Source organism: Mastomys coucha, unplaced genomic scaffold, assembly GCF_008632895.1.
Source record: "Mastomys coucha isolate ucsf_1 unplaced genomic scaffold, UCSF_Mcou_1 pScaffold8, whole genome shotgun sequence".
In the NCBI taxonomy this organism is placed as follows: Eukaryota; Metazoa; Chordata; class Mammalia; order Rodentia; family Muridae; genus Mastomys; species Mastomys coucha.
In genome coordinates this window covers 64,032,983-64,045,136 of record NW_022196914.1, presented here as the reverse complement: position 1 = coordinate 64,045,136, position 12,154 = coordinate 64,032,983, and positions in this window count along the sequence as shown.

Below are 12,154 nucleotides of genomic sequence, written 5' to 3'. Positions count from 1 at the left end.
GTGAATCACTATGTGGGTGCTGGGAATCAAACCAGGTCCTCTGAAAGAGCAGCAAGTGCTCTTAACCACTGAGCCATCTTGCTGGCTCCCTTTTGTCATTTTTATACATACTTAGTTTTGATCTTTTCCACTGCCACTTCTTCTCCATTTCCTGTCCTTTATCCTGACTTAAACCCTTTTACTAAGTTATCAATGTGAGGAGGGCAAGGAGCATACACCGCAGAGGGACACACATACAATGTGGATGGGGGCAGGGCCGGTGTGTGATGCTGCACAAAGTGACCGCCTCGACTCTATCCAGTAGATGAAATATACACGGACAGGGTGGGGGAGAACCAGTGACCACCAAAGTCTGACCACAGGGGAGAAGGAAAGCAGAGGGCAGGAGGAAGGATTTGGTCCAGATTCTGTGTCTTTCTGTTTTTGCCTGGCACCCCTCTACCCGTAACTTTCACCTTGTCCATCACTTCTTCCTTCACGTAGCTGCAGAGGCTGTGCAAGGATGTTGCATTCTCTCCTCAGCAAGGGGATGCCCCAAAGTTCATGTGAGGGCACTGTACATATTCTCTCCATTCCAGGTTTTATAGAGGCTTGTTTCTTTCCATCTATAGGCTCCCTGGGCAGGTGGCAGCATGCGTTACAGTGCATGTGTGCATCCGTGAGCATGACTGTGTTCCAACCAGTCTAGCTCAGCAGCGTGTGGGGACATGTCCTGGAGCAGATGAGCTGCTGACCACAGGGCAGAGCAGGAGGCAGTCTGGTTCTGAGAAGGAGCAACTGTGTGAGTGGCATCCTCACTGTGTGAGTAGGTGAGATGGATATGGGAATACCAGTGGTAATAAGAAGTCAGGCTGAGCATCTGCAGTCATGTCAGTTGGTCACTGTCTGTGCCACCTTTCTGTGTGCTATCTTTAAGTTACCAGCCATCACACACATGGTAGGCTAGAATGTAGGGCTGGTCCAGTGCCGGTGCTAGAGCCTTTTCCTTGAGGGGCCCTAAGCTTAACTGAGAAGGGAAAAGATGCAGGGCAGGCCCAGTTCCAGGAACCCTACATAAGGGGGTCCACTTTATTAGGTTTCACTTGGAAGCCGGACTTGAGATGGTCATAGAGTTCTCATCAATAGTTGGGTTTTGCCTCCCACACCCACTCCAGGAAGCTGATGTTGGGTTGTTGGTGTACAGGACATTGTAACTCACAGGCCAAGGCACTATTGCCCTAAGGCAGTGGTTCTTAACTTTCCTAATGCTGTGACCCTTTAACACAGTTCCTCATGTTGTGGTGACCCTCAACCATAAAGTTATTTTTGTTGCTACTTAATAATTATAATTTTGCTACTATTGTGAATAATAATATAAATATCCGACATGCAGAATATCTGATATATAACCCCAAAGCAGTCATGACCCACAGGTTGAGAACTGCCCTAAGGTGTTTGTAGAATGGATCATTGCAGTCACACGAAGATATGCATGTAGCCAGGTATAGTCTCTGAGAAGGCACAAGGCTGGACAGTTAGGACATGGATGAGGGGACACTGAAGCCACAGTTCTGTCAGCTCAAATGAAGGGTTATAGGTTTCAAGGCCCCAAAACTGTTCCTCTACTGGGGCAGGGCCCTCCCTTGGAGTAGGGCTAACTTTTCCTGGGTTCTTCTCTGGGCTGTAGAGTTCTTTATTTTTGAAAGATGACCTTACCATGTGTTCTATTATCCTCTCTAATCCTTGTTTGTAAAGCCTGACCCCACTTTGCATGAATGGCTCTTTTCTAGTTTCCTGGCATGTTCAGTCATTCCCATATAACTACACTTATGTAACAATTAGGAGCTAAGATCCATACATAGGAGAGAATATGTGGTGTTTGTCTTTCTGAGCCTGGAATACAACTTTAATATAATAATTTCTAGTTCAATCTACGTTCCTGCATAATTTTATTTTATTTTTGTTACTTGTGAGTAAAATCCTGTGGGATATATGTACCATTTTCCATTTTCCAGTTATCAGTTGATGGGCAATGGAGGCTAGCTTCATTCTTCATTAACTAGAACAACAATACATTGAATGAGCAAGTATCTCTGTAGAAGGATGTGGAGTCCCTTGGGTATATGACTAGCTGTGGTTTGGCTAGGCCACATGGTAGCTCTGCATGTTAGCTTTTGAGAAACCTCTACATTGCTTTCCACAATGGGTACACTTCTACCAACCGTGAATGAAGAAGCTCTCCCCACGTCCTCACCATCATCTTATTTCTTTACTTGATGGGAGCCATTCTGACTCTGGTGAGATGGAATGGTAACGTAGTTTTAATCTGCATTTCCCCAATGGCTAAGAATATTGAACAAGGTTAAAAATATCTATTGGCCATTTGTATTTCTTCTAACTCTGTTTAGTTCCTTAGCCAGTTTTTGATTGGGTTGTTTATTTTCTTGTGGCTGCTCAATACTGCCTTTCAGTTTTAGTCTACCACATCTTCATCCATGAAACAAAAGCTTAAGACCATATCATTTAAGGAGAATAGAAATTCTGATGGTTCTGGAACTTCAAAGGCCTAAGAGTATGATACAATTCTTTGCTGAATCACAATGTGGTGTCGGCATCATGTGGTGGGTGAGACACAAGCAAGCATGCCAGATATCTTATAAGATGTCATCTTCTTATAAATGGAGGTGGGGGAGGGGGGCTATACCATGACTTTATCTAATCCTGACAGCCTTCTAAACAACAATCTTCAAATACCATTGCCACAATGAATTTGGAATAGTTTCCAACACATGAGGATTTGAGAGATGCATCCAAACCTCAGACATCCATTTCACCAGTAGTACGGACAGCCATGAGGTTTGGAACCTGTCTGACTTCATGCACCAGTTACTTAGTTTTATGCGTTAGATCTAACTGCTTTGTGGACAAATTACCCATTTGCAGTTCGTAACCTGGAACCTTGACCCCCATCTCAGAAAAGTAGCACAAAGATACTAGTCTGGTTCCAGGTGGCAGATGGCACTTCATTGTTTGCCTGGCTCAGATGCCAACGACAGGGGCTGTCTAAGTCACTGTGCAGCCACATCTCCGGACTCACTTTCTTTGAGAAAACCATCTCTGGCTTTCAGAGCCCTGGCAGTCTGTCTGCATCAGGCATCATACTGTGCAGCTTCACTTACCTCCCCTGAGTCACCTCATCCTTTTCTTAGGCAGGTGTTCTGTCTACCTGTTGAATTTTGAATGAAAAACCAATGGATAGAAGCTCTGCACTGAATTCTATATTTTGTTCCTTGCTGAGCTTCCATGAATATAAAACACCAGCACAAAGTAGGAGAGTCAGCAGGCAGAGATCAACACTATCCATATTTAATGGAGAGGGAGTCGGAGTTCATAGATGGGGAAAAGCGAGTTCATAGAAGGCCAAGTTTGATATCGTGCCCATGCTTACTGAGCGAGCTTCTAGCAAAAAAAAAAAAAAAAAAAAAAAAAAAAAAAAAAAAAAAAAAAAAAAAAGGAATAAATATCATATGACAAACGCTTGTGATTGTTGCTTTAAACGGAACCTTCCTCTTAATGCTCAAGAAAAAAAAAGTCTACCAAGAGTTGCTTTAAATTGTAACTGGTGGTAGTCAGGAAAGCTCCTTCATCCACAGTGGAGTGAAGACTCCAAGGTGAAGACCACATCATTCACCAAGCATCTGAGCCCCCTGTGACATGGCTGACCATGCCTTCCCAGTGAAAGATCTCCAGTCTCTACCCTCCACCAGAAAGCCAAAGGTTGCAAGGCATGGTGGCTGAAGCACAGCGGTCTCCCCTCTGCCCCTTGGTTCTTGCCTATGGTGCTGGTTCCAGGAAAGACTCCTAAGGACATCAAGCCCCAGGATAGTTGTTTCTTTGGATGTGATAATTTGTCAGTTTCTTTTGAGATAGGTCTTGCTGTGTAGTTCAGACTGACCTTGAACTTGTGGCCTGATGACTTTGGCCACTCAAGTTCCGGGATTGCAGTCATGTGAGACCATGCCTGGGACCTTGTTGGTTTTGCTGTCATCCCGAGGAAATGCCAGGGGCGAAACTCAATCATCAGCAGTGTATTTGGCATATATTTATAGCTCTCAGTATTGACTGTTTCCAGAAACCCTGCTTCCATGAATTTCTCCAGGGTTTCTCACCTTCACGAGGCACCAGGGTTCTCTTAACTGGATAGGCATCACCACTTATTTGACATTAAATACACTAATATACATATTCTTAAAAATATTTTTAAAATGCCCTTTATTTATTTTGTGTGGGCTGGTACAGTGTGTATTCAGGAGTCAGAGGACAACTTTGTGGGTTTGCTTCTTTCCTTCCACTGTGTGGATTCTGATGACCAAACTCAGATGGTTAGGCTTGGTGGCAAGTACGGTGTTTATCTACGAAGCCTTCTCTATGGTTCTCATACAATAACTTTATTAACTGGCTGGGGGTGTGGTCCAGTGGAAGATCACTTGCCTGACAAGCATGAAGGCCTGGGTGTGTACATTTGCACATTCATATGCAAGCTTCATATACATACACTGTGCACACACTCACAGGCACACACACATTTGCATATAGATACTCTCTTACACATACACATGCACACATATATTGTCTTTCTTACATATTCTCTTTCTCTCTCTCTCTCTCTCTCTCTCTCATACACACACATACACACACACACACACACACACACACACACACACACACATTCTCTCTCATGGTTTCCTTTTGAGAAATAGTGTATCTTCCAGCTTGGATATGTTTTCTCCCATAAGATTGCTGGTAAGTCAGAGCATATATTTGAAGATAACATCAAACTCTTTACCTATGGCTTGCAGAAGCAGAGATCACAATCCCTTACATTTTTAAAAATGCTCTTTACATTTGAGATGCAGTCTTGTGCCTTTTACTTTCATAGCCGTCCTGTGGTACCAGGCCACCCTACTCCACTTTCCAGGGAAACCAGGCAGGGGCTGTCAGCTGGCCAAGGGAGGGGCAGGGATTAGAGCTCCCATTTCCCAAGTCTAAATGCTCATTCTTTCCAAGATACTCACATGCCAACAAGCCCTTCTGTTGCTATTAAAACCCATTTCTTACCTGTCCTTAGAGGAGCGGGGGGGGGGGGGGGGGGGGGGGGGGGGGGCTGAACATCCTTTATTATAATAGACCTTCATCTGCATGAGACCTGTGATTTTTGTTCCCTTCCAGCTTCCCCTTCGGCAGGTTAAATAGCCCCGATTCTGCTCCTTGTAGAGTTTATCTTCCAACTCTTTTTGTCAGTTTTAACAAAGAGGTTGTGACTCCTGGGTTCCTGCTCAACGGAGCGCTTCCTCATTATTTTGTAACCTTTATCCCTCCTTCCAGGGAGAGTTAAATAAAGCCTGTGGATTTTTGATATGAATGTCTGCCAGACTCGTGTGCACTGAAAGGTTTCCAGTGAGGCCTGCTGATGAAAGCGTCACTCCAGCTGTGGAGTGCTCATTCACGGCACATGAAAGGCAGCGGCCCCTCTGCTGGTCCCCAGACCCACAAACAGGAGCAGTGCCCATGTAAAGGCCCAGATTCCAGAACAAGTCTGATTTTGGCAGGAAGAGATATGTGGTAATGAGAATGGATACGAGGAACCGCTGGCTAATTACTTCAGGTGAACAATTCTCTTCTGAAAGGGCCCTGCTCATGTGTGAAAATTGCCCCTGACCCAGAATTTCATTACCACACCTGAGCCAACCTGGAAAATTGAAGAAATTAAATGCCATAAACTATAAGTGATAAAAAGGAAAATAAACTTTGAGAGGTAGCAGCAGCCACAGTGTTCCGGTGCTAAAACACGAAGCCCGCTTAGCATGCTCGGTGGCCTTTTAAAAATGACACCAGATGCCACATCTCTTTTGTCATCCTGGAGTTCTCTCCTGACAAAGGTCTCTGTATCCTTAAAGGAGGGTCAGGTCTGGAGGGTTTGAAGACACATTCCCTCTCCTATCAAACAGAACACTTGCTCTTCTCTTTCTGGTTGTAACTCATGGCTGACATCACCATTCTTCAGCAGTATTGACCATGGATCAGAGGCATGGGTTCACACCACCCTCTCAGGGGAGGGGGAGCATCTTGTGTGTGTTCAAACAGGCAACAAGGTCCCTCTGCAGCTGAGCCCTGAGCCCTTTCTGGGTTTCCTGGTTGTTCTGTCACTGAGCCCTTGGGAAAATGTTTAAACCACTCACTGGCTGCTCAGGAAGTCCCTCTTCACTGTGAGCACAGCCAGGCCTACAGGAAGTGTTAGATGGGAGTGAAGAAACACTTTTGGGTCTGAGAGTCCCAAGGGTCTAGGTTAGTTGACTCTTGACAGTCTTCCTGTGAAGTTCCTATCCCCTTAGGGGTCAAAACCCTTTCTGCTATTGTTCTACTAGGAGAAAGGATTTTGTTCTACTGGCTGTGGGTGTCTGCATCTGAGTGAGCCATTTGGTGGGTGAAGCCTCTCAGAGGTCAGCCATGCTAGGCTCCTGTCTGCAGGGAGGTGGGGGCAGTGAGGAGAATTAAAGTGAATAAGTAAAAAGTAGATAATATAAAAAACACCTTTGTGTTGCTTACTTCTCAGGTGGATACAGGATTCATGCTTTGTTTGTAAAGGTTTGGACAATGAGTAGAGAGGACTTTTCAAAAGTGAGGGAGACAGTGATTGATAATGAGATTGAGCTGATGATAATGAGAACCAGGAGTGTTGGTGATCCATCCCCACACTACAGGAGGATTTTCATGAACTCTCCACCCCTTATCTTAGAAGCTTTACCAAGTGGTAGAGATCTCCAGCTTCGTCGATCACATTAGCCCAAACTGCCTTCATTTCTGGTATAAACATTACTTTCCAGATGTTAGCCAGTGCACCAGTGGGGTCAGCCATATGTGGTCTTTAGCTCTGAGCTTAGGTTCAGCATTCAACATGCATGGAGGGGTTTTTCTTCTTCATTTTTGAATGATGATAAAGATGATGGTTTAATCTTTTCTTTTGTAGATACCAGTCACACCTGGGCAGTTTAACATGGCTGTCCTAACAGAGGCTGGCCTTCTTTGGATTCTGTTTTATTGTTAATAACGAATGATCTGCAGCAACTTAGATTGTTCTGTTTGTCAAACAGTCAAAAGAAAAAGAAAGGGAGAGGGAAGGGTGTGGCTGAGCTGTAGCACCACCTGCTCCTTTGGCTGCCTGGATTTTCTTGCTCTCAGTTCTCTATAAGGCTACATGGACCCATGTAACTGATGCCTTGAGTAGATCATGACTCGGGCTCCTCAGAGACATCATTTGCCCAGGCGTCCTGAAGGTCAGATGACATTTGAGTAAATCGTCTCTATTGCCTGGTCTCTCAGGAGCAGCTAGTGATTTCTAGCTAGGTTAAGCCTGTGACCACACAACAGTGGCAACTGTAGGAGCACTCAGCAGTGGGTGGCACCCTTTGTTACTCAAAGGGCATTGGGCATGAGTTTTTTTTTTTTTTGTTGTTGTTTTGTTTTTTAGTTTTTACTTATGTGCATGTGTGTGGGCATGTGTGTTATGTGTACAAGTGCTCATGAAGGTCAGAAGAGAATGTTGGTTCCCCTGGAGCTGGACTTATAGGTGATTTTGAGCTGCATAGTGTGGGTCTTGGGAGCTGAGCTCAGGTCTGGCAGAGTTGCAAAAAATGTTCTTGATCATGGAGCCATCTTTCCAGCCCTGGGGATATTTCTTTGTTTGTAAAAAAAATTTATAACCCCATCTATCTATCTATCTATCTATCTATCTATCTATCTATCTATCTATTCTCTGTGTGGTATGTGGTGTGTGTGGTGTGTGTGTGTGTGGTGTGTAAAGCCTTGGATTATGAAGTGAAATGAAGACAACTGTATAGCTTGGAAGAACAGTGATTGGAGAAAAGACTACAGGTAGATAAGGTGACTTCTGGTTTGTTTCTTACTGAAATATCTACTACAGCCTAGTACAACAAACATTCACAGCATCTCTCCAACTAGACAGTCTTTCTTAGCCCATATAGGCTGCTATAATAAAACATAGAGATTGGGTGGTGTATAAACAAAAGAAATGTACATCTTACAGGTTAGGGTGGTTGAAAACCCAAGGTCAAAATGCGGGCAGATTCAAGGTCTGCCCAGGGGATGTTTCTTGGTTTTTAAATGGTGACTTCTCATAGGTAGAAGGTATAAGCAGAGGTGGGGTGAGGGCTGGCAGGTAGGAGTCTCTTCTCAGAGCACTAGTCCCCTTGTGACTTCCAAAAGGCCCCAGTTTCGTGGCACCATCATCTTGGGAGGTTGTGATTTCAGCATCGTTTACATCAGAGTAGGGTATAAACATTGACTCTGGTGTACTATCCAATCAAAGCATCTGAGAGTGACTGACTATAGTTAAAAACAGATGGGATTGGGGCAGAAAGAAAAATGCAAGAAATCTTTAGCTGTGTTTTCAAAGCAGATTGCCAGAAAAGAAACACTACGCCACACAGCTCCCCAACACCTCTTCTCCCATCAAGAGAACCTAAGTTCTGTATAATTTGAGAAAGATTAGGTAAAATGAGACTCTTTAATACAATTCCTCATGTTACAGCGAAATGATCTTATTGCTATTCATATCTGTAATTTTGCTACTGTTCTGAATTGCAGTGTAAATATCTGTGTTTTCCAGTGGTCTTAGGTGACCCCTGCAAAAGGGTCATTCAACCCCAGGGGTCACAAACACAGGTTGAGAACCTCTGAATTATAGCCTGTGTTTGAAGTTACAAAAGTACATTAATATTTCCCAGGTGCCTCCCTTCTAGCCTTTAGCCATCTAGGCAAACACTGACTATATATCTGTTGGTACCACAGTTACCTGGCAACAGCCAGGTGGGCCTGGCCCACTATAAAGGGGCTGCTTTCACTCTCCCCTCTCTCTTACTCTCTTACTCTTGTTCTCTTACTCTCTTGCCTCTTGCCCCTTGCTCCCCTCTCTCTCCATTCCCTTTCCCACTCTCTCCACATGGTCACGGCTAGCCTCTACTTCTCTACTCTCTCCTCCTCTCTGCCTTTCTCTCTGCCTCTACTACTCTCTTAACTCCCCTCCTCATGCCCTAAATAAACTCTATTCTTTACTGTAATGTCATGTGACTGGTCTCTCAGGGGGAAGGGATGCCTTGGCATGGCCCACTGAAATATCCCCTTCCCCCACACCTCACCAAAACCCCATAGAACATATCTTAATATTTCTTTATCTTTTTTATAATCACAACTATATATATATATATATATATATATATATACATACATACACACACACATATATATAGAGATCACCTGATCATGTTTCTCTGTGTGTGTATACACGTGTGTAAGAGTACAATATATCTAGCCAATGTTCTCTACCTTGTTCATATAAGAAGAATCTTACAACTGAACCCACAGTATGTAGCTACATCTAACCTTGTAGTCTGCTTGCTTCAGGTCCCATCTCTGCCTCCAGAGCCACTGCTTCCCTTTGACCTTGATATGGGCTGTAGGGATCCAGACTGCATTCCTCATGATGGCCCAGCAAGTAAGTTATAATTCCTACATCTAAAGGCCCAGGTTAGGAGCAGAGACTTGCAGACCTTGGCAGCAGTGCATGCTGGGAGTCTCTGGTGTACTCCATTGGTTCAAGTAAAGGAAACAAGGAAGAAATGTGTGAAGGAAATAGTAAATAGATTAGAAGATACTTAGACAAAACCCCACATGAAACCGAGAAGCAACCCGAGAGACTGGCATACTGCCTTATGAAGGTAGATAGACAGTTTCCACAGCATCTAGATGGACCCTTCACTGAGGGAAGAGAAAGCGATATTAAGGGGCACATGCATTTACTTTCAGATTAACTGTCCCTGTAACGCTCTGTGTTCAGGTAATCTTTATTTTATTTAATCATATGCTCCCCACCCATGCAAGAGTAGTAACTCTGGCAGTTGGGATATGTCCCAGAAAAGCTTTTTCCAACAAAAAGAAGAAAGCCCATCATCACCACAGGCATCTGCTAGGGGTCTTGGAACACATCCTCCATGGAGAAGGGAGGGTACAATGTAGTATAAATGAAAGCCAACCAAGCAAACGGTAAGATGTAAAGCCCAAATTACCATTGAGAAAACATAGAATACAGACTAAGCTGTGAGAAATCAACTCATAACAGGTAAAAACAAACAAAAACCAACCAACCATGAAAACCGAGAATCTGGCATTGTGCTGTTGAAAACAGTTGACCTGAAGCAAAGTGAGGAGGATATTTAAATATAAACAGAGAGGCAAATAAGGAGAAATGAAGCAACAGCAAGGGGCAGTGTGAGCATGACCAGGCAGAACTTAAGTGTGAGCATGACCAGGCAGAACTTAAGTGTGAGCATGACCAGGCAGAACTTAAGTGTAAGCATGCACAAGCAGAATTTAAGGAGGAAACTTAAACGGAATTACAGAAATTTTTATATCGTTACAATTGTCAGAATACGGTAACTGCCATTAATTCTTATAAACTAAGTATTACTTCAAACTATATAAAGAAAATATCGTTGGATGTAGAAAGAGAACCCAAACAACATCCGCAAAATAACGGTGCTTTGAAATGCATATCAGCATAATTGTTCAGCTTGTAATTAATTCTGCTAGATATGTATGTATGTTAGTGAAAAAAATTATCTGTAACAGCTATAAAATTATCACTAAAATGGCTTTGAATATATCTAAAAGAAAACTAAAATTAATAAAACACAATTCAACTAATTGTAAGATTATAAAATAATTTCCTAAATAGTTTCCGAGTCCAAGTGAAAATGAACACTGTAAGTTCAGAAGAAGCTCCGTCCTTAGCATGGTCAGGGTAGGGAACTGTTGTCCTTAGCATGGTCAGGGTAGGGAACTGTTGTCCTTAGTGTGCTCAGGGTAGGGAACTGTCGTCCTTAGCAGGCTCAGGGTAGGGAACTGTTGTCCTTAGTGTGCTCAGGGTAGGAAACTGTTGTCCTTAGTGTGCTCAGGGTAGGGAACTGTTGTCCTTAGCATGGTCAGGGTAGGGAACTGTTGTCCTTAGCATGCTCAGGGTAGGGAACTGTTGTCCTTAGCGTGCTCAGGGTAGGGAACTGTTGTCCTTAGTGTGCTCAGGGTAGGGAACTGTTGTCCTTAGCATGCTCAGGGTAGGGAACTGTCGTCCTTAGTGTGCTCAGGGTAGGGAACTGTTGTCCTTAGCATGCTCAGGGTAGGGAACTGTCGTCCTTAGCAGGCTCAGGGTAGGGAACTGTTGTCCTTAGCGTGCTCAGGGTAGGAAACTGTTGTCCTTAGCGTGCTCAGGGTAGGAAACTGTTGTGCCTGTTCTCCAAACGCCATTAAACATATAATAAAATATATAGCAAATAAACTATGAAAAACCACCTGAACAATCAGTCCGAGAATGGTTTTTATAAGACTTCTTGTAGAAGAGTGTTGGGAGGTTTCTCACCATATGTGCTGCATTTACAAGGGCACACATATGTCCTTTCCTCAAGTAACTGAAAGAATATTACTTCTTTCAATTGGAAAAGAAAGCAAAATAAAAATAACTTCCAAAACAGAAGCAAAACAAAACAAGACACCCACCCATCCACTCAACCGACCAACCTGTTAGGATTTTGCTGCAGAAGATCAAAAGATCACACCACGAAAACAGGGGATGGGGCTAGCGGGGAAGTGGGGAGTGGGGTAAAAGTCTGCCACAGAGAGGGAAGGAGAGGAAGAGAGAGGGAGAGAATGAGAGAGAGATGAGACAGAAGGAAGGAGGGAGGGGAGGGAGAGAGAACTCTAATGGTGGGGTCTCTATAAAGGGAACTCTATTGGTGGCGACAGTAGAAATATGTTGGGGGGATGGTGATGATGTGGCTGCTGGGGCTGAGTCAGTGAAGGCAGGCTGGTTCTGGAATGTGGGCAGGTACATTGTTGTTAGTATCAACAAAACAAGATAGCAACCCACTCAATAAACACCCAGAAACAAGATCCTTGAGGGGAGAGGGAGGAGGCCTCAGTGGTTAAGTACTTGCTATGTGGGTGGGAGGATTGGAGTTCAAATCCCCAGATCCCATGTAAATGCTGGGTAGCCAGGGCAGGCCACCAGGAATTGCAGCAATGGGGTTCTTTTTTTTTTTTTTTTTTT